This window comes from Lytechinus variegatus, chromosome 17 (assembly GCF_018143015.1).
Source record: "Lytechinus variegatus isolate NC3 chromosome 17, Lvar_3.0, whole genome shotgun sequence".
Lineage (NCBI taxonomy): Eukaryota > Metazoa > Echinodermata > Echinoidea > Temnopleuroida > Toxopneustidae > Lytechinus > Lytechinus variegatus.
The window spans coordinates 225951-249814 of record NC_054756.1 but is presented as its reverse complement, the minus strand read 5'-3'; the positions used below and the strand labels follow the sequence as shown (position 1 = coordinate 249814).

Below are 23864 nucleotides of genomic sequence, written 5' to 3'. Positions count from 1 at the left end.
ACAACAAGTAATAATTAATTTAATAAGTGAACAGGTATTCCTCAAAATACAAAAACGTAGCATTTGAAAAGAGCTCCTGAGATATTACCAAAAAAAATGAAAATGGAGCCCCCCCAAAAAAATGATTAATTTTTCCCTGGCTTCAAGTTCCACAGAATAAAGTGCGTTAAAAGGTTACAAAAGGTCAAACTTTCATCTTCTGAAAAATAATGAATAATGAAATCGGTTCCTCATTATGAGCTGGAAAAAATGGGACGGGAAACTCAACATCGAGTTTCATTGGCCCATGCGGTTGCTTTTTGACTGCGCTGGCCTTTGAAAGAGCAACTCGATGTGTTGTTGAACTGTCTCAGACTCAGTCCTGTTCACTATTCACAAGACAAAAATACGCCGGCATTTTTTAAAAGGAAATATCTACGTCTCTAAAAGAATCTGCCACGTAAGAAGCACATGATCTTAACTCAATTTTCACTGTGAATGTTTTTATTATGCGTCGTTTATTCTCCCTTTTTTTCGCATGACGGTCTGCGGGTTTGAGAATGAACTCGGCCCGGCCCGCAACCCGCGATCGGAGGCATACCGGCAGGTTAACCCGTACCGCAACGGGTGCGGGTTACAACATTAATAGAGGCCATACACAAAAATATGCCCAAAATTCAAGTTTTTGAGTGCTCTGGTGAATACAAAAATTATTCCCACATTACTAATAATAGATAAATTAAAACTGTATGGAAATTAGTAATTTTGGTCACAAAAGTGATATTTTAATGATTTTTTAAAGTGTGTGCTCTATACAGCATTGGCATACCATAGTCCTACCTGTAGATTCTCCACAGCCCAGATGGTAGCAGTGAACAAGTGATAATAGGGAGAGAACCCTAGTGTTTATATACAGTGCATGTGTTTCATTTGTGTGTGTTATCATTTTGCTACAAAGCTGTGCGAGTTGGGGACTGTGTTCTGGAGGTGGAGAAAATTAGGAAGTGATTTTCATGCGTTCTGGTAGGTGTGATTCTAATAATCCCCACTTTTGGATTTGGGGACTATATCACGATTATGCCAAAATATGGTCAAAATAGCTCATCAGTGACTTTGTTTTCCCAACTTTTCCCATAGAAAACACATGTTCGGTTATACGATACCTTTTCCAGTGACAAAAATATTTCACTTGCGAAGAGCTGATGTCGTAAAAATTAAAAACAATTTCGGCAAAATTTCTGCATGTTTATATTTTGTAGGTATTTGTGTATTTATGGTGAAAGTTTGGTGAATTTTATTGGAATGTGTTTGATATGATCAAATTCATGAAAAGTGTTCGGTAATACGATCCACTACCATAGATTCCCTACACACACTCATTCAATGAACAAGGTTATAATATAACTGTAAGACTCCCAAAAAAACACACCTTACATGTTTTATGACTTGAGCTGTACTAACTTGTATTTTCAAAAATGGCTGACAAGATGGCTGACAAGAAAGTGCATAACAAAAATATCCAATCAAATGATAGTAAATACAGAGAAGTAACCAATAGGGTAAAAGAGTGAGAGTCATGTGAGTAGGTTGAATAGTCATGGAAGAGAGGGGAGAGAGAGAGAGAGAGAGAGAGTGGTGACAGAGCAGGCAAGGTTGAATGAGCAGGGGCAGAACAATAGAAGTGAGGAGCTATACAAAAGGAGAGGAATGTAGGTCAGAAGTGAGGTAAGCAGAACAGAGTGGAAAGCTAAATGAACATAAAATAGTTATACATCAGTAAAATTATAACCTTACATAATATTCCATCTTCACAAAAAAATGTCCTCATTTTTGAAAGTACTTTGTGCCTACATGTATACATACATTTGATCCGTAAGAAAATTGAGTCACATTAAATCTGTCTGAGATCAACTCAAATTATGTAGTATTCCTTCTCTACAATTCCTTCATTTTTTTTTTTCTTTCTTCTTTTTTTTTTTTTTTAAACATCCATCCAAATTGGAAAAAAAATATCAGTTGTTTAGAATGTCTAGCTTAATACATTCTACATGTCCAGCAAATACCAAAATTTCATCAATAAACATCTTTTTTTTTTGACAACTTGCTAACTGCAATGAATCCTATCACGAACAAGTCAAATGATCAAAGTAAAAAAAAAAGACGTAATATCAAATACTTTGAGCACAACGTGGCAATATTCTGTAAAATCACATGTCAAATTACAACACATAGTATCAAATATTCTAAGCTCAACTTTGCAATTTTCCATAGCAAAACTTTTAACAATCTTGCAAAAAAAAAAAAAAAAATTGGTTTCACAATTTGTACAATCTTCCACAAACAATTTTTCATGGCAATGCCTTTGCCTAGAAACAAATGTCATGTTTTTTTTTTCTTGTTTTGTTTTTGTCTATTAGCTTTTAAGAAATTTTGGAAGTTTTCCATATCTAATAAATTACACTGAGAATAGGCATTCTGAAATAAACCTTCCAAACTGTCTCAAATGTAGGAAGACATAGCAAAATACAGTGTCTATGGCTGACACAATCAGATACCAAATTGATCAATGAACGAAACAATATACCTTTCAAAAGTATATCAGTAATCCTTTCAATTCACAATGAAAGTAGTATACCTCTCGAATATACCTTTCAAATATATCATTTTGAATATACATATCAGAAAATTTTGGAATACATGTATAAGAATTTTTTTTTTTTTTTTTTTTTTTTTTAAACTCAAAATATCAATTTCATCAATATCTTTCATACGACTCAAAACAATTATTCTGAGTTCCAAGTAATGTTCGGAAAACAATGTAAATGCATACGTCTGAGTTGAATACTCGCATCAGTTCTTCCGATACATCTTATAGAATTCTTATTCAATTTAGGTCAATATAATAATCCGTTTTTAGAACACTTTGAATCTTCAAATTTTTTTTTTTAACGAAATGCAATAAAATGTTGACATCTATACCTTTCTGTGTCCTTTCAATATGGATTAGTACAGCTCAAGTCATAAAACATGTAAGGTGTGTTTTTTTGGGAGTCTTTCTTCTTTTTTTTTTTTTTTAAACATCCATCCAAATTGGAAAAAAAATATCAGTTGTTTAGAATGTCTAGCTTAATACATTCTACATGTCCAGCAAATACCAAAATTTCATCAATAAACATCTTTTTTTTTTGACAACTTGCTAACTGCAATGAATCCTATCACGAACAAGTCAAATGATCAAAGTAAAAAAAAAAGACGTAATATCAAATACTTTGAGCACAACGTGGCAATATTCTGTAAAATCACATGTCAAATTACAACACATAGTATCAAATATTCTAAGCTCAACTTTGCAATTTTCCATAGCAAAACTTTTAACAATCTTGCAAAAAAAAAAAAAAAAAATTGGTTTCACAATTTGTACAATCTTCCACAAACAATTTTTCATGGCAATGCCTTTGCCTAGAAACAAATGTCATGTTTTTTTTTTCTTGTTTTGTTTTTGTCTATTAGCTTTTAAGAAATTTTGGAAGTTTTCCATATCTAATAAATTACACTGAGAATAGGCATTCTGAAATAAACCTTCCAAACTGTCTCAAATGTAGGAAGACATAGCAAAATACAGTGTCTATGGCTGACACAATCAGATACCAAATTGATCAATGAACGAAACAATATACCTTTCAAAAGTATATCAGTAATCCTTTCAATTCACAATGAAAGTAGTATACCTCTCGAATATACCTTTCAAATATATCATTTTGAATATACATATCAGAAAATTTTGGAATACATGTATAAGAATTTTTTTTTTTTTTTTTTTTTTTTTTTAAACTCAAAATATCAATTTCATCAATATCTTTCATACGACTCAAAACAATTATTCTGAGTTCCAAGTAATGTTCGGAAAACAATGTAAATGCATACGTCTGAGTTGAATACTCGCATCAGTTCTTCCGATACATCTTATAGAATTCTTATTCAATTTAGGTCAATATAATAATCCGTTTTTAGAACACTTTGAATCTTCAAATTTTTTTTTTTAACGAAATGCAATAAAATGTTGACATCTATACCTTTCTGTGTCCTTTCAATATGGATTAGTACATGTAAGTGCATAAATCAGATAACTGAACAAGTACCTTAGTTCGCCGAACATTAAATTTGACCTCTAACTTTCTTTTGTTTTTATCATGGCAAAAACAGTCATATAACATTTTTCTTTTCTTTTAAGTTAAACATTCAAAACTGAAAACTGATCCTGTTTTCAATGAAAATCATGAGAAATTGCTTAAAGTTTCACAAATTTTGGTAAACTTTTCACCCTGTAAATTGTTCACTTTCATTAATATATATATGTAATTTAGAATTACATCCATAACATACTATCACCTACAAAACGGTGGTGATGTAAGATAACATGAATAAAGTTTATATTGGCATGTCTTTCAGTCTATATAAATTCTTGTAAACAAAGTTCTTCACAGTCTCTAGAGTCTGCAATGTCTCTCAGACTATATCAATGTTTGTGAACAAAGTTTTTCACAGTCTCTATTAAATCTTGAAATTTTGCATCAGTTTGTCTTTCAATCGACATCAGATAAATGTAGAAAAGTTCAAATCAATGTGTCTCAGCCGATATCAGTATATATCAATCTTTCTATCTCTATCAAGTTTCGTAAACAAAGATTCCACAGTCCATCAGGAAAAATGGAGAAAAGTTCAAATCAATGTGTCTCTCAATCGATATATCAATCTTTCAATCTCATGTTTTGCAAACAAAGTTTTCATAGTCTCTATAGTTTGTAATCTTGAAATTTTGCTGGTACTTTAATTCGTCGACCATATCGTGAATGAGTGTCTGGACGATTTTCATCTTCTGGAGAGCGTTCATTACTACATAATCGTCCATTGTCCTTTGCATTTTCATTTCTATGTAATTGTCCATTGTCCGTTGCATTCTCAGTTCTATGTAATTGTCCATTGTCCTTCTCATTTTCGTTGCTAGGCAATTGTTCATTGTCCTTCATATTTTCTCGTAGGCGATGCTGCCTTAGACTGGTGCTGGGTTGACTACCCGCTCGCGTCGCAGGGTCGGGGTTAGAGCTTCTGGGTTCTGGCTGTCTAGTCGATGACCTCAGATGATAATGAGATCTGCATTGGCGGTCAGCTGGCGAGGATGACCTACATCGTGGTTGGTTAGGTGACGAAGATGGCCAAAGTAGTGATTGGTTTGATGTTGACCTCAGTTGATATTGAGGTCTGAGTTGTGGTTGATCAGCCGGTGAGGATGGCCTCAGTTGGGGTTGGTGAGTCAGTGGCAGAGGCCTAGGCGGAGATTGTTCAGTTGGTGAGGGTGGCCCACATGGAGTTTGGTAAGTCGGCGAAGACGGCCCAGGTTGTGTATGGTCAGGCGCTGAGGATGGCCCAGGTTGAGTTTGGTCAGGCAGTGAGGATGGCCCAAATTGAGTTTGGTCAGGAGGCGAGGACGGCCCAGGATGCTGCTGGAATGGGGCTGACTTCTCTGCCTGCGTTGGTTGTTGGCCAGAAGGTTTGGTCAGATTTGGTTGTAGTTGCCGTGTAGTTGACTCATCTAGCCTGGAATGGTGGCTAGAATTCGTTGGCTGGTTTGAGGTTTGTTGCCGAACAGACAAACTTGACCGAGGCTGTTGGTCATAGTCTGACTGCTGGTGATGAAGGATGTTATCTGGTGGTCGAGGTGACCACACGAGATAGGCTGGGCCATGGCTAGGGGATTGATGTGACTGCATCTTCCTTCTAGTCTCGTCATCTGCTGGGGGTACTGGAGGGTACTGTTTTGTGGCTTTCTCAGTACCAGGTATTGATGGAGGAGGTGTGGCTGGTGTAGATGGTGAAGTCAACATCGTTTGTGGGGCTCTGGCTCGATGTAGTTTCAAACGATTATGATGGACACGTCGCTTGATCCTTTCATCGCGAGTATCAACGATGTCGTAATTCAGTCCATCATCTGATGAGGAACATACTTTGAAAGGACCTTTCCAGTTTGGTTCTAGTTTGTTTCTGCTATTGGTTGGGTCATGAAGTAAGACAAGGTCACCCCTGTTGTACTTGGCAGTGCGGGCCTTTGTGTCGTACTGTTGTTTTTGTTGTTGTTGTTGCTGTCTGGTTTTCTGTTTGGTGAACTCCCATGCTTTTCTTAGTCTCTCAGATAGGTTTGTTGTGTACTGCAGGAGCGTGTTGCCAGATGAGGGTGGAGGAGTTGAACAAGTGATGTTTGCAGGTGTACGGGCTTCCCTGCCATGCATGACGTAGTATGGAGTCAATCCTGTTGTGGCGTGGATGCTTGTGTTATATGCCAACTGGACTTGATTGATATGAGTGTCCCATTCTCCTCCTTGGTGAGAAATGTACTTTGCAAGTTGATCCTTTATTGTGCGATTACAACGTTCTACTATGCCGGCTCCCTGGGGATGATACGGCGTCGATCTCGACTTTTTGATGCCCAATTTGCTGCACAGTTCTTGCACTAATCTCGATTCGAACTGTCGTCCCTGGTCTGTGTGCAATGTCTCTGGAATACCATGTTCTTTCACATATTCTTCGAACAAGAGTTTGGCGATAGTTGGAGCAGTCTGATCCTTCATCGGGTAGATATTGACATATTTGCTGAAATGATCCGTCACGACAAGTATGTAGCGGAAACCTCGTCTTGTAATTGGGAGCTCAGCAATGTCAGCGAAGACTATCTCCAAAGGGCGTGTAGTGGTGATTGGGTGTAGGGGTGCTTGGAGCTTGGGTGTTGGTAACCGGAAGGACTCACAAGCTGTGCATGTGTTGCAGAAGTCAGTGATTTCCTTGTTCATGTATAGTCCAGTCATTTTAAATTTTCACTTGGAACAAATTGCAACAGAATTTATTCCAATGCAGAACGTTTCTTTGAGGTCCATAGAAGACCATACTAAAAGTCCCAGAAAATCCGAATAGGGGAAAGTGTTCTAATTTGCATAAACATAATGGTTAATTTTGGTCATATTCGCTCATTAAGTTTACGTAGCAGACGACGCCAATGTATTCTATGTATTCAGACCCGATTACAAATCATATCGATTCCGGCCTCGATATACTATAAACATTGACTTCCTCAAACTATCGCTGTATCATAAATATCAGTAAGCAAACATTTATACCACAAGAACATTGTTACTGTTGACATTAAATACATAAATTAGATTCTGTTTGGACTGTATTAATTGTTTAACATGAAAGGGTCTAGGCACGGAAACTATCATATGCTAGTCACGTGACATTGTACACCAAAATAATGACATTTTCTGCTTGCTCGATCTCAAAGTTCAAGAGAAAAATAAGATGTATAGCTATTAGACCTGCCACATCCTATTATACTACTATTTAACTGTATACCAAAGTAGCACTTTTTCCGTATTTTGCCAATTTATGGGAAAAATCTGTCAATTTGGAGCCCCTGAAGAGGGAAGGGGTCGATGCGCCGTATTTTGCCAATTTATGGGAAAATCTGTCAATTTGGAGTCCCTGAAGAGGGAAGGGTCGATGCGCTGATAGACTAAACCTACTCATCTTTAAGTTTCAAATAATAAAAGTGACTTAACCATATAGCAGAAATGCCTTTTGCCCGAATGGGGGGGGGGGGTCAAAACTGCAATTTTGAGACTTCGGGAACCCCTAAGGGAGGTAGGCTTTGATGAGCCAGCACATCTTTATTGTAGTTGATAGAGGAAAATCTACTTTTTTTATCTCCAAGTGGTTACGAAACAATGAAAGAAGTTTGCTATAGAGCAGAAACAACGTTTTGCCTTAATAGGGGCTCCAAATTGGCAGATTTTCCCCATAAATTATAAATAAAATAAGGAGGAGAAAATAGGCAAAAAGGGCAAAAAAGGGAGACTTAGGTAACCCCTGAGGGGGTAGGCTTTGCTGAGCCAGAACTTCTTTATATGTAGCTGATATAAAGAATTTTTTTAATCTCCAAGTGGTTACGAAACAATGAAAGTGGTTTGCTATATATATATATATATATATAAACATTTTTGCATCAATGAGGGCTCCGAATTGATAGATTTTTCCATAAATAGGCAAAATATGGAAAAGGGATGGTTGACTTCGGCAAACCCCTGAGAGGTAGGGTTTGCTGTGCCAGCACTTCTTTGTATGTAGCTGATGGAGGAAAATCTAATTTTGTTATCTCCAAGTGGTTCCACAGAATAAAAGTGGTCTACTGCAAAGGGGGAAACGCCTTTTACCTCATTTGGGCTCCAAAATTTTACAAGAAATGGGTAAAATACGCTTAAGGGGTGGGGTGATTTCAGCAGCTCCCTAAAGGATGTAGGCTTTGATGTGCCAGCACTTCTTTACACGTAGCACATAGACAAAAGGCTACTCTTTTGTTTCCAAGTGGTTTAAAACAATAAAAGTGGCTTACACTGTAACAGAAACATCTTTTTGCCTCAATGAGGGCTCCGGATTTATAGATTTTTCCATAAATTGGCAAAATATGGAAAAGGGGTAATTGACTTTAGCGAACCCCGTAGGGGATAGACTTTGCTGTGCCAGCACTTCTTTAAATTTATCTGATAGAAGAAAATCTATTTTTTCATCCTCAAGTGCTTACAAAACAATTAAATTTGTTTACTGCAAAGGGGAAACGCCTATTGCCTCAATGGAGCTAAAAATTGTGCGAATTTTCCAAGAAATGAGCAAAATACAAAAAGGGGTTGGTGACTTCAGAAGACCCCTGAAAGAGTAGGCTTTGATGTGCCATCACTTCTTTATATGTAACTCAAAGAGAAAGCCTGCTCTTTTGCCTCCAAGTGATTTCTAGACAATAAAAGTTTTTTTCTTTGTAGCAAAACACCGCGTTGTCACATTGGGGGCTCCAAAAAGCACGATATTTTTAATATTTGAGCTACGGATAAGGGGGTAACTTTGACAAGCTATTGCGGGACTATGGTGTGATGTTCTTGAACGTAATTGCATACAGCATGCAGATCAATTATGCATCCTCGAACTTTTTCTAAGAAATTTCATTAACATAAATGTTTCAAATGAAGAAAAAGCCCTTTGCCCACATATCAATTTAAGTAATATACACTTTTGTATCGCTAGACGTCATTGTATTTACGCGTGTTAGTCACACCAACAAAGGCGAGGCAAGACCGATTTTGTATATTGTACTATCTTCAAAGGCATCCAAGCGATCGCGTTGTAGTCGATATAAAAGACGGACTAGACCCGGAGGTTGGTTTTTGGTGTCACTTTATCGCAATATCGCATAATACATTCGGATGTATTTGCCCTTAATCTAAGCAAGTTGAGACATTAATACTGTTATGAAGCATATCAATTTTTTCGTTGATATATCCCCTTTCTTGTCGAATGCTGATATTTTACATTAGTTGTTGATGCTAATGTTAAAACAGAAAGATTTCAATGCACATGCAAATTTTTGACCGAAAACACAAAAATTTTGGCATAATTTCTCACATTTTTCGAAAAATATGAACCGGACAGTCCCGGAAACGATTGCAACCGATTTATGATATCTTAATCATAGTGAATTGCGTATTCATTTCAAGATTTTTCCATTATCTGTACAAAAAATATCAAGGATAAGGCATATCAATTAATTTTGGCAGCCATCTTGGATTTATGCAAATTAGATGCCTTTCCCCTATTCGGAAAGTTTGGGACTTTTAGTATGTTGTACTAGGGACCTTACAGAAATGCATAGTGATAAAAAAAATTCTGTTGCAATTTGTTCCAAGTTTGGTCAAAATTTGGGCTAAAATGACTGGGCTAGTAGGGCCAATAGCACATTGACTCAGCTCTCTGTATTGTGCGAAGTGCTCCGAAGTGTCCGGATGATGCATCACCATGTAAATCTTGGAGTACCCTTGGGATAAGTGAATTTGGTACCACAAGTTGGAGTGAGGGGTTACCAAGCTTGTCTTTCTTCTTCCTGTAGAGTATACCATCTAGGAGGATGAATTTGGGGTACTGCCACAAGAGACGTCTAAGCCGGGGATTGTGTCTGCGGATCTGTCGAATGGTTGGTCGCTCACCCTTGTTCATGTATTCAATGATCGTACTGATATCTTGATCTAGTTGCTGTTCATGCTGTACATCTACATCACTGTCGAGGATTACACCTTGGTAAGGCTGGGTAGCTTTCAGTGTGGACTGCCTTGTTGAATCATAGGAAGTAGGTGTATCTGTCGATGGTCGTGATTTAGACGAGCGAGTTTCGACTGCATTGCACACTGGACTGGTTACTGTGTGTTTGGGTAGCTGTTCCGGCAGTCTTGGAGTGACTTGGCTCTCGACTGGGCGTCTAGATAATGCATCAGCATTGCTATGTGATTGTCCTTTCTTGTGAGTAAGGCTGAAAGTGTAGGAGTTGAGTTCCACTATCCATCGAGTTCTCTTTCCAGATGCGTCGTCTTGAATTGGGAACTTTTTGAGAGCCAGAAGAGGTTTGTGATCTGTCAGAATTGTGAAGTGTTGGTGTCTCAGGTAATGACGAAAGTGGCGGACTGCTGTAACAATGGCCCAGAGCTCTCGATCATAGGTTGACCACTTTTTCTGAGTAGTGCTAAGAGTTTGGCTGAAGTAGGAGATGACACGTTCCTTGCCGTCTTGACTCTGTGAAAGGACAGCACCTACTGCTTGAAGGGATGCATCTGATGACAGGATGAACTCCTTATCAAAGTCTGGATAGGCGAGTAGAGGTGGATTGGTTAAAGCTTCTTTCAGGTGTTGAAAGGCCATTTCACACTCTGCTGTCCATATGAACTGTTGACCTTTGTGTGTGAGAGTTGTCAAAGGAGTTGCAATCTTGGCGAAGCTGGGTATGAAACGTCGGTAGAAAGATGCCAAGCCAAGGAAGGATCGAACATCGGTGGGTGTTCTCGGCTGGGGCCAGGACTTGACTTTTTCGACGTTGCTTGGGTCAGGTTTAACTCCTTTGGTGTTGATTATGTGGCCAAGGTATGTGACTTCTTTCCTGAAAAATCCACACTTGGATGGTTTGAGTTTAAGTCCAGCATCTCTGAATCGTTTGAATACTTCTTGGAGATTCTTGAGATGATCATCGAAATCCTTGCCCATGACTATGCAATCATCCAAGTATACCAGGCATCGGGACCAGTGTAAGCCATGGAGAACCACTTCCATGAGTCTTTGGAATGTCATTGGAGCGTTGACAAGTCCGAATGGCATGACAGTGAATTGGTAAAGTCCTGTGCCAGTGGTAAAAGCAGTCTTTTCTTTGTCTTGTGGGTTGAGCTTGACTTGCCAATAGCCACTGGATAAGTCCATGACGCTGAAATATGCCGACGAGGAAAGGGAGTCAATTGAATCGTCTTGGCGTGGAATAGGGTGAGAATCTCGAACAGTCACTGCGTTGAGTTTTCTATAATCCACGCAAAATCGGTATGTGTTGTCTTTCTTTTTCACCATGACAATCGGGCTTGCCCAGGGGCTGTAGCTCTCTTCAACGATGCCTCTTTGTAGGAGGTCGTCTACTTGCTTCTGAATCTCTACCCTCATTGCCGGTGAAGTTCGGTAAGCCCTCTGTCGAATTGGAGCATCTGAGGATGTGTCAATGTGGTGATAGATAATGTCAGTCTGGCCAATATCTTGGGATGTTGTGCTGAAAATATCCCTGTAGTCTTGAAGAAGTTGTTCAGCCTTCTCGTACTCTGTCTTTGTGAGGCCTGAAGAAGGGAGAACACTGGCAGCTGGTGACTCGTCTGTCGCTTTTGGATTTGCGTCAGTGGTTACGCTCATGATCTTGTATTCCTCTTCGCTATCCCCAGTCATAGAGAAGAATTGACCAAGGCAGGTGTCTGCAGGAAGATCAACTGTCTCGTCAGAGGGATTGATAAGGCGCACCAGAATAAGACCATCTTGAGGCTTGAACAGAGATCTTGCACCAATAACAGGGATGTGATCGTGTAATGCTGGTTCAAAGTAACCATCATAGTCTCTTGGTATAATGTCAAACTGTGGCGATGTCAGTCTTCCCTGGACGTGAGTTTCACACCTGGGTGGAATCTGAGCTTGTCCAACAAGAGCAACTTTACACTTCAGCGGGGCTTGGTACTGCTGACGGTCGATGAAGGGAATAGTAGTGCCGGGCATGTCGAATGATGTTGGCGTTATGGAGGCCTTGTGGCTGTGGATAAAGTCCCATCCAAGTACAACCGAGTGAGTGATGTTGCGTGCCACAAAGAACTCGTGTTGGGTAGACTTGTTCCCGATATGTATTGATGGTGCAACTGTCCCAATGTTGTCTACCAGCTCACCTGTGATGGAGGATGCCATGAATGTTAACTTTTCCAATGGGCTCCTTTGTGATGCTGGAATGGATGACAGAAATTCAGCACTTAGAAGAGATATGAATGATCCACTATCGACGAGTGCCAATACATAGACGTTGTCGATGATGATAGGGATGTAGGGTGATTTCGAGGATGAAATAGAGGCTATTTGTATTTGGGCCTTGGTGTGTGTAGTTGATGAACGACCCTCTTCCTCAACTTCTAGTAGTTTTCCGGCTGCCGACTTTCAAAGTGAACTTGACGAAAGGGAGCTTGTCTGCGGGAGTCAGCTTGATTAGCCGTGGATCGATGAAGCTGAGTTTGTCTGCTTGACGGTTCATATGGCCTTCTAGAGGGAGACATCCTGGATTGGTATGAGTAGTTCTGATAAGGGCTTGGAGATCTGTGTCTTGCATACTGATCTGGAGATTCATGCCGCCGGTAGTCCCGGGTTGGAGATGGAGAAACACGACGTCCCATGTTTTTCCAATCCTGTCCACGGCCTGATGGGCTACTACCACGCTGCGGAGATCTACTAAGCCTGGTAGCTGTCTCAAACTTTGAGGACATCTCATCTAATCTCCTTTCTATCTCTGTCAGTCTTGGCAGGACCAGTTGTAAGACTGATGCCTCTTGGACAGGCGTCTTGTCCTTGCCTCGATCTACTGCTCCTACTACACCACAGTCTTGCGCTTGGTGTGCTCTCTCTACCCTTAATGCTATCTTCAATGCCTCGTCAAAGTTTGTGCCTCCAAGTTCATGGATCTTTACTTGGAGAGGTTTCTCTAAACCTGCAACAAATCGTCTGAATTTTTCACCACCTTTAGCGTCACTATCATAAGATGGGAAAGCTTCCTCTACTAATGAAGTAATGGACGATGCGAACACTTCCAAAGGTTCACCTGGCTGACGAGTGCGAGCAGTAGTACAAGATCTGAAAGTTTCTATGAAGTGTGTCCTTCCAAAAACATGAGAGAGTTTTTCTTTCACTTTCTTGAAATCCTTCCGGTCTGATTCAGCCATACTCTCCCAAACAGTGAAGGCCGATCCTGCGAGTCTTGCAGGAAGGAGGGTGTGTAAGCTAACAGCGGTGTCTGGAAAAGCTGTTGCTGCAACTTCGAATCTGCGTATCCATTGATGGAAGTCTTTGCCATCCTCTCCTGTAAAGAGTTCTGGTAACTCCATACGATAAGATGCCATAATGGTGATGTGAAGGAGGGAGGAAGACCTAAGTTACACTGAGTACAGCTCAAAAATTGTGAACTTTGGTAGCTGGAATATCTATAGTGAGCGGCTATAATGGAAGGAGGGTGTATTCTGCAACTGGGTAAATTGCAATGCTCAAAACTGGATGTAGAATATGCAGGTTTACAATGTAGAATACTGCGATGTATGGCAGCCAAAAACAGGTTAAAGATATAATCTGGCTTTGATAAAAAACATACAGTTCTGTAAATGAAGAAGGGTGAAAATATCTTACTGATGGAGACTCACCAAAAAAATACAGGTTCTGTATGAAGATAGTTGTAAAATCTCACTCACTGACACTGATGAAGGATGAATGTCGAAATTCACACAAAATTACTGATGTAGGAAGGAATCAATGTCCTAAAACTCAAGATGAATCCTCAGTAATCAATGAAGGAGGGTGAAGTCACACAAACACTACTGCCTCAGCCTCAGGAACAGATGGAGGAAGATCAGTGAGAAGGGTGATTTCATGCTCTCAAACATTCACATTCACAGTTAAAGATGGAGGGAGAATTTCACTTTAACTCACCAGATGTATAATACTGCAAAAATTTCTACATGAAGTAAGGATGCAATTACAGTTGAGTGCAGAAAAACCACTGCTGCCACCAGTTGTAAGACTCCCCAAAAAACACACCTTACATGTTTTATGACTTGAGCTGTACTAACTTGTATTTTCAAAAATGGCTGACAAGATGGCTGACAAGAAAGTGCATAACAAAAATATCCAATCAAATGATAGTAAATACAGAGAAGTAACCAATAGGGTAAAAGAGTGAGAGTCATGTGAGTAGGTTGAATAGTCATGGAAGAGAGGGGAGAGAGAGAGAGAGAGAGAGAGTGGTGACAGAGCAGGCAAGGTTGAATGAGCAGGGGCAGAACAATAGAAGTGAGGAGCTATACAAAAGGAGAGGAATGTAGGTCAGAAGTGAGGTAAGCAGAACAGAGTGGAAAGCTAAATGAACATAAAATAGTTATACATCAGTAAAATTATAACCTTACATAACCTTGTTCTCAGTTATATCTCCATGTGTGGCAAAATGAGGGTGGCAATGTTTGGCTAAATTTCTCTTTTTGTTTGGGGCAAATGCTTGATTTTTTTACAGTGACAGTTTCCATTACACCTATTATTCATACAACTTGGCCCTTATTTAAATTTGATACTTTAAATAATTTTTTTCTTAATTAAAAATAGAGATCAAAAAATGATAATTTTCTTGCCATATTACTTTCCACTAATAGAGGGCGTACACAAAAATATGCCCAAAATTCAAGTTTTTGAGCGCTCTGGTGAATACAAAAATTATTCCCAAGTTACCAATTAAAAAATAAATTGCAACTGTACGGAAATTAGTAATTTTGGTCACAAAAGTGACATTTTAATGACTTTTTAAAGTGTGTGCTCTGAACATCGGCATACCATAGTCCTAACTGTAGATTCCCCACAGGCAGGGTGGTAGCAGTGAACAAGTGCCTACACAGGGAAGTGGTGAACAAGTGATAGCCAGATAGGCTTGGCCTTGGCGTGTAGCTGTATATAGGCTAGACCAAAAGCTTCAGTCTCTGTATTTTGGTTGTTCCGCTGAACTGCGTTGGCTCACTGACCAATACATAGACTGAAAAGCTTGGAGGCCCAGTATAGCTTCCAAGGAGCTGCGTTTTGGGATTATTGCGACAAGTAACAAGTAACGTACAGACAACGTATTTTAGCAGTAACGTTAGATCGAACAGCGGGAACCCGATTTTCCGATCGTTTTTTTGCACATAAAATGTCATATTATGAAAAAGAAATCACATCCATATTTACGAAAAAATGTTTAAAATTAAGAAATATCGTACCTTAGACCTCAGTTACCGCTAATTCTTTTGAAATGATGATCGAAACATCGTCATCTTCGATCCTTTCATTGGTCAAGGTAAGTTGCCATCTTGGATGACGTCATCATCATTACAGACGTATTTACCAGTCGCTACCTATCGCGATTTGTGCCGCTGCTTTGCGCTGCGCTTGGACATCTTGATGTGCGTGCGTTCGGAACTTGTCGCTCGCATTGATTGGCCAAGATATCGAAAATTTAATCGGAAAGCCTTGATAAAAGCACAACTCGTTGACGGCTGCCATATTTTCCTCTCCGGCAGAAAGTAAAAATTAAGGAATAACCCGGGGAATAACTCATCGGCAACGTATATTTTCAAAATATTATAAAATGTTTATGATATCAATAGAAAGATTAGAGTCTAACGAAAATAGTGGACCTTCGTCCAAGATAATATGTCATTTAGAATCTAAAAGAAGTAACAAATCTGGACAAAACCCGTCCGCCGAATTGTCGGACCAGATTACACATGAAGGCTCGTACTGACAGTGTCAGTGTCAGTGACACATTGCCATCGGTAAATGGGGATTGTAGTAAAATGTCAGAAATTGTTGAATAAATCCCCAGAAACGACGGTTATTCCTGTCTATATATAGGCCTAATAGTTACTAATGAAAAATAAATTGCAACTGTACGGAAATTAGTAATTTTGGTCACAAAGTGACATTTTAATGACTTTTTAAAGTGTGTGCTCTGAACATCGGCATACCATGTCCATAGTCCTAACTGTAGATTCCCCACAGGCAGGGTGGTAGCAGTGAACAAGTGCCTACACAGGGCAGTGGTGAACAAGTGATAGCCAGATAGGCTTAGCCTTGGCGTGTAGCTGTATTATTGTATATAGGCCTAGTCCTATAATGGCATTAACGGCCCGCCATACCCGGCACGTACGTACGCACAGTACCATAATTTAGACCCCTGAAATACAGGGTTGCCGGAAGGTTTTAAAAATTTTCAATAGAAATAAGAAAAGTATAAAAAAAATTAAGGTTTCTTACCAGGCTGATGTCGTGTAGATCCTTCGCTCCACATGTGGACGCACAACACTGTAAATAAAATAGATCCGGCAATTTCGGGAATCCCCTTTAGACCCGTGATGTAATATGGTTGGAAAAATATTAATTCATATAAATTCAACGGTGCATATCTGAACAATTTTTTTCATAGAGGGGGATTACTACTGGATCTGATCAGTCACATGGGAGAGCAGTAATTTGTCAATGCTGGGTTTTATGGGAACTTGATTAGTTGCCCAAGAAACCCCGTGAGCACTGTGACTGCAACCAATTTTGCACATAGTCTTGCTTTGAGCCCCTGTAGTGTGAAAAAATCCTGAAAAACACCTTTTCATCGGCTTTTCATATATTTAGCGTTGAGGATATTGGATCCGGGGGGGGGGGCACTTACATTGACGAGTGGATACCATGCGCGACCAAAAAAAAAATACGTGAAAAGGATTGTTTTTTTCACGATAGGGCACGTTACGTACGTATAACGTGATAAGGGTGTCAAAAACACAAAAATAATGAAAAAAATGTATCTATTTCGCTAGGAAAATTATGCGTTTAGGGTCGAATTTGCGGGGATGATAAAACAAAATTTAAATGTTTTATAAAGGATGTCCTTTTTGCCCCAACACTTCGTGTTTAGAGTTCGATTTACGCGAGGTGTAGAAGGTGGGGTTGTATAAGGTAAAGCAGACGACCGAAGGACCCGTAACAATAAAACATTCCTGCAATATGTACTTGTTTAGGGGTTCATTTCAGGGAATATTTGCCAAGAGTATCGTTTTGTTTCCAATACTTGTTAAGGGTAGGGTTTCACACGCTAATACTTGTTCAGGGGTGCATTTTCAGAATGTGAAAATTACGTCACGTGTTTAGGCCGGGTGCTTTTCGAGACCCCATGGTCGCGCATGGTATCCACTCGTGAAGGGAAGTTGCTCCTCCGGGTATTGGATGAACTGAACTACCAATGATAAAGGTGTGGATGACTTATTTTTGGCGATTTTTTCAAATCTCATTTTTAACACATGAGTCGCGATCTATGGGGAAATAGTGAGTGGTGTACAGCAATTTCAGGACATTTGACTTTGAGATCAGTATTTCATCAATGAATTGAAAATTAGATATTATAAAGCACAAATATTCATGATCATTTTTACTACAATTAATTGAGATATTGAGCTAAAGATTATGTCTTTATCTTAAGTGTCTGGAGAACCCATTCCAAAAAAGGGAAGGGTGGGAGGCACAGAGGCCATGCTGTGTTTGGAGTGTATATTATAGGAATAACGCATTCTGCGGAGTTGTTTAGCGAGTATGCAATGCTATGCTGCACGAGAGGTTTCTTCTGAGCATGCGCACTCACACGAGCCGAAGGCGAGTGTGGAGTGTGCATGCGAAGAAGAAACCCATCCAGGGGCCGGGGGTGAAACTCCGCTTCTGCATCCGGTCAGACATGGGGAAATTTTGGAAGGTCAAAAGTGCACACTGCTCCCATTTTTCGCGTACAAGGCTATGGACACCGCAATTTCATGGCACACCAGCGAAACAGAGGCGTGGTCATAAATTGGCCTGCGCGCACAGCGTAAAAATATGCAAATAAGCAATTTGTCACAAATTAGCATACTACGCGACGTGATTGAATATGAAATTTATTCATAGAGCTGCGTCTTTGGTAAATTCATGTCATTGATCATTCCCCCGTTCACCCCCCTCAAGGTATTCAGTTGTTTATTCATCTTTTCTTGTTTACATATTTTTTATTCTTTCGCGTTTATTACTACATCAATTAATTCCCTTATTTATTTGCTAAATATTTCCCTGGAAGACATTTTGGAAGCTTACAAGAGATTCATTAGTAGGATTGAACTTAGGGGTCTGCTTGCTCTATTGGTGTTCATCACTGCCCATTATTTTCATATACACATCATGAATAGCCACAAATATTTGGTTATTATTTTTTTTTTGGGGGGGTGGGGTAAATACTTAAAATGATGAGAAAAATCTGAGCAAGAGAGCAATCAGGTCATTTTGTCTTTATTTGAAATTGAAATGAACTATCTGGTGCAAATCTTAATGAAGATTTTTTTTTTAAAGTCTGAGTTTGGGATGGGAGCAAAAGAGAGCCCAGTACCCCCCCCCCATGTATTTGCTCTCATCAAGGCTATCTTAAAGGTCACTTCCAAATAAAATAAAAATTTTGTACCTGCCCACCCCCTATATTTCTCTATCGATTCCACCCCCCCCCCCTCTCTCTCTCTCTTCCACACACACACACACATTCCACATAACCATGCGAGCAAACAATTATTCTCATTTCATTTTAATTCCTATCCCACTTTTAAATCAAACTCATTCATGTCTTTAATTCGGCTGCACCTGAATGTCACAGTATGCCATGTTGCAATGGCTTTTATGGGCTATCTTGCCACGCATGTTATTTTGATACTAAATACCTGTTGTACTAGTATTATACCCATGGATACCTGACATACAGAATCAATCAATCAATCAGTAGCACTATCATATTCCAGTCATATAGAAGTAATCTTCAGTGCCATTTCATCACAATAACATCATCATCACATATCTTTCACGGAATATAAATTGGTGGATTAATTAAATCACGAATATCAAGATTAGAAAGTAATATTTCAAATTAAAATGTTTATTAATTAATAAATATTTGAATACATGATAAAAATATTTTTTTCTCTTTTTTCTCACCAAAGCATCAAATTACATCAGCAAAATGCCTGTAATGAGTGCAAAAGAAATTGCAAGGATATTACAAGAGACGGGATGTATTTTTGGGGTAAAATCTAGAGAAAAAAAATTGGAAAAAAAATAAGTATGTATATTCACTTACATAGTTATTGATAAGCCTTACATAGTCAATATAAGGGGGGCATCAAGGATGCCATTAATAAAAAGATTATCGATATACCTCTCTCTCAAAGTCAGTTACTCAAATATCAAATCATTATTTTAGCATTTGCTGACAAGAAATAGCCTGCTAATCTAATCGGGGACACTTCATAAAAAAGGGGAGCACATTGCCACATTTCTCTAAAGAGTGCCTTCCCAAATCTGCACATTAGAAAATCAGTAACAAAGTTGCTTATTGTCTATTGTTGTGAAGTGCTGCTAGAGCTGTGTTCTATTTCCAACAAATTCTTTTATTTTCAGAACTTATCTAGTCCATTATATGGGACATCGACAATACAGTGTTACAAAAACAAAGAGATTAAAAACGAAAAAAAAAATAGTACAACTTTTCACTTCCCCCAGAAAATGAATTCAACAGCTTAATGTCCAGCAATACATAGAGGTTCTTGTTTCATAAAGACTTCAATTATGGTAAATTGGCCCCAAATGTAACTAGCAACTAGCATGGGAACCCCAATTTTGATCTGTTGCTTTAATGTTTCCATAGTAATTACCAGAATTTCAAAGTTAGAATAGTAGTTAGTCTTAAAGGGGAAGTTTACCCTGAAAAAAGTTTATTGTAAAAATATTAGAAAAAATAATAACAAATATTGCCAAAGGTTTGAGAAAAATTCATCAAATAATTAAAAGTTATTAGAATTTCAATTATTTGATTTGTGACGTCATATGCGAGCAGCATTCATACATAGCGAATGGTAAAAAATCAAATAAATGTCATTTTCTCAGAAAATTTAAAATGGTTTTCACTCTACCTTTTGTGTATCAATAGACAAATCATTTCATACCTGATCATGAATAGAAAACAAAATTAAGTCATCAGGAACCATACAAAATTTGAAATTCATGCATGTTATATTACATAACACATGGGGCAGCTGCTCGTCTACTATGACGTCACAAATCCAAAACTTTGAACTCTAATAACTTTCTTACTTTTTAACGGATTTTCCTGAAACCTTCACCAATATTTTTTTTACTAATTTTTCTACTATTTTTACAACAAAGTTTTCTTCAGGGTGAACTTCCCCTTTAATGAATTGGGGTCCCGGACTGAGAGTGATTTCTTCACCCTTTGTTCTGTCACATTGTTTTTATTATGCACATTTTTTCAATGAAAATCCATTATTTCTTATCACCTTTATATGTCTGTAGGCATGTATGTTACATAGCCCAGACCTCAGTAAAGGTCCATTCTGCATTGTTTAGATAACCAGAATACAACCTATCCCTTTCAAACTACTAATATTATTCAAAGTGCTTTCACTAACAGTATAAGTACTACATGTAGATGATTAGAACATTGATAAGGGGGGGGGGGGGGGGATAAGTGTGACCTTTGGAAAAATATTTTAATCTTGTGTGAAACCTATGGACCTAAATATCTATACTCCAATTAATTTTTTTTTTCAACAGATGTGTAGTTTAAGCAGCATTCAATATGTATTGACACATTTATTTAAATTCATTCAAGTTTTTAAATCTGTAATTGCAATGAAGAAACTGCTTGTTATGAACCTGGCCTTCATATTTCTTCTTGATCTGCCCTGGTGATACTCAAACTGCTTGTGAAACCTGCATAGTAAACAAAAAGAGAAATTAACAAAATGAGCTGCTGATATAAATTATTCTTACTCACCTAGTCCAGTTTATTTAGAAGTTTTAAACTTTTTATGAGCCCCTACTCTTCCATGCAATATTTTTTAGAAAATGCACATGTAGTAACTTATGTTGCCAGATAAAAATCATAGATCACTATTATAGATCATTATTCATATAACTTTTTTTTATTAAGTGTGAAAACCCATTCAAATATATATCGAAAGATTAATCTCAATATTTTGTCCTTTTATTTCTGTCTTCAGAGTAACTGAGTTTTAAAGTGAATTTATGTATGATTAATATAGCTAAGAGACATGGACTAGAAGTATGCATTGATGATAATGGAAATACTGGTGAATTTGAATCCAAAAGAACATTATCTCATCATGGAGCTTTACTTTATGGGATAACATGATTCAGAAAAAAATAGGTTTTTTATATTTTTATGAAAACAAGCATACCTGGCAAGCTTTTAGATCAGATATCCTGTTACTCATGAGATTGTACCTCTTGGTGATGTGCAAATGGTATTTGACTTTGTACTTCTGACTAGGCTGGGACTGCTAAGAACTGGATCCCATTGGATCTGCAATTCAATATACATACAATACTTTACAGTTAAACATTTCAAAAGTGATAAACAAAATTCCTCTCTTAAAACAATTTTTTCAGAGTTCCAGCTTTCAAAATTCCCAACACAAAAAAAGCAGGTCTTGACCAAAAACTAAATGGTTCAAGCATACGCGGCCTACTATAGTGAGGTCTTTTGTCATATCTTCAATATATATATACACCAAGCCAGCTTTGACAGATGTAGGATAATTATTTGTGTAATAATATGGCTCTCGCTCATTCATCAGTGCGAGACAATCGTTAATTTTTTTGCACTCATCTATAAACATGTCTGATTTGAATCTCTACGTTAAGTGAGTTCCTCTTTAAGTTTGATTTTTATTTTAAAAAAGGGTTAGCTCACTTGCTGGCAGGTTTAAATGACCCATTGCCTTTCACCACAAATAACATCAAGTGAGGACAATAAAGATAAATCAATTGGATCAGCTGCTCTCTCTGCTTAGCCTTATACTTAAACAATTCAAAATAGGGCACTATAAATTTTCTCAACCCTTCCAAAAACAATTGAGCAGTTTGAACCCTGACAAATAAATGTTCCCCCCCCCCCCCGAAAAAAAAAGAATCATTAAACTCCGTTGCTAGGCTAATTCCAATGGTCCAGCCAGGAACTAAAATAAAGTTAACTTAAATCTTTGTAGAAAAAAGTCAAACCAGACAGATCTAGAATTTTATTTTTTTAAATCTATGTTCAAGTTAGACCTATCCTAGGGCCTTACTTTTATTTAAAAAAAGAAAAACGTTAATATCTGTCTCAAATCATTCCATGAGCATGGCAAAATCTACCAATATCATTCCAAACAGATTCAGTTCATTTAGATTTAATTTCATTTCATTTTAAATGCAGATAATTATATTGAAATAGCGGTGTCGAAAAATCAGTACTAGGCCCATGGCCTATAACTTCAAATTTCAACTCAAGCTTGTTTGACAATTAATTTCCAACACCTAATGACCTAGCCTACATCGGCAATTTCGCAGCCGGCTGGCACCGGCGATATCAAAGTCCGCATCCCGCTCTGGCTATATGGTACGGTATTTGCCGTTATAATAAACAAGTCCACATCTACCCCTGATATTTGACAATAAGAACTGAAACACAGATTTAATAAGGGCGGACAAGAAGCATCCCAATTTACAAACTTAGTTCTACGAACAACTATGTTATTTTCTGAGAAAATATGTCAGTCAGATTTCAGACTAATTTAGGATCAGGACAGGAAAAAGAAATGGAAATATGGAAATTGTGGTTTGCGTTGTAAACTGCACATAAAGCCATGCATGCGACGGCCGAACCCCAGCAAACACACTACAATTTCAATCAAGATCAAAGTAAGGAATTGAACTTAACTTACTGTTATTCCTATGGAATGTCATTAGATTGATATCAATGTTTCCTCCAAGATTTTCTGCTCCTTTGAAGTTCACTCAGAAATCATGATTTCGAACATCAATTCTAAAAACAGATAATTAGACTTGCTATTGTATTTCAAAAAGTTGATTTTCGCAGAATAAAAAAGAACGACACTTCGCACAGATATCGTAGGGAATTGTGGGACGGAAAAAAATGTTTAATGCATGAGTACATGAATAAAACATTAGCGTTTTATCCAATCATACAAGTGCATTGTGCGTATTTTGACGTCATTACTTATGAATTAAACATTGACCTTCCAAAATCAACCTTCAAATTGGACAAATGGCAGCCATGTTTGTTATGTACAAAACCTATGGAAAATCAAAAACGCGCAAAAAGAGTTGCCTCTCTAGCTCCCTTCGGGAGCTTACGTACACGTAAGATCGTATCTCTGTGAAGAAACCTCGAGTGCACTGCATATCGCTGAAAAACGACGGGTAAATGCGTACGTTGTTCCTTTTATAAGATGGCTAACTAATTTCGAACGCAATTTTAAGCACCTTATATCCCAGGACCAAAATCCAGTTAAAACCAATTACAGCAAAACCAATTGAAACCAGTTGGCCAACTGGTTTCAATAGGGAAATTGGAACAACTGGTTCCAATTGAAAACCAGTTGCCAATTGGTTCCAATTAAAACCAGGGGAGCGTTTCATGAAAGGACTTGTCAGACGATTTATCCGACAAGTCCCATTTTATCCGACAGTTACCATAGGAACACTGCCTCTCAGCCAATCGAAATCATGGAAAGATGTCAGATCTGACAACTTGTCGGATGAAAATATTGATGAAACGCTCCCCAGTTGGCCAACTGGAACCAGTT

At 38.2% G+C, this 23864-nt stretch overlaps 1 protein-coding gene and 1 long non-coding RNA gene across 2 annotated transcripts in view; both read right to left on the bottom strand.

Moving 5' to 3' along the window:
- Positions 1-16500, bottom strand: part of LOC121431145 — a 111120-nt gene extending 94620 nt beyond the window's left edge. The window contains exon 1 of the mRNA XM_041628652.1: positions 16441-16500. The gene's annotated coding sequence lies outside the window, so the exon portion shown is untranslated. The remainder of the gene's footprint in view (positions 1-16440) is intronic.
- Positions 16501-20857: 4357 nt separating this feature from the next.
- On the bottom strand, positions 20858-23097 carry LOC121431389. Its single transcript, XR_005972118.1, has 3 exons — positions 22980-23097; positions 21456-21580; positions 20858-20967 (listed from the first exon to the last, which is right to left on the bottom strand). It is a non-coding gene; the product is annotated as an uncharacterized LOC121431389 (long non-coding RNA).
- Positions 23098-23864: the final 767 nt, after the last annotated feature.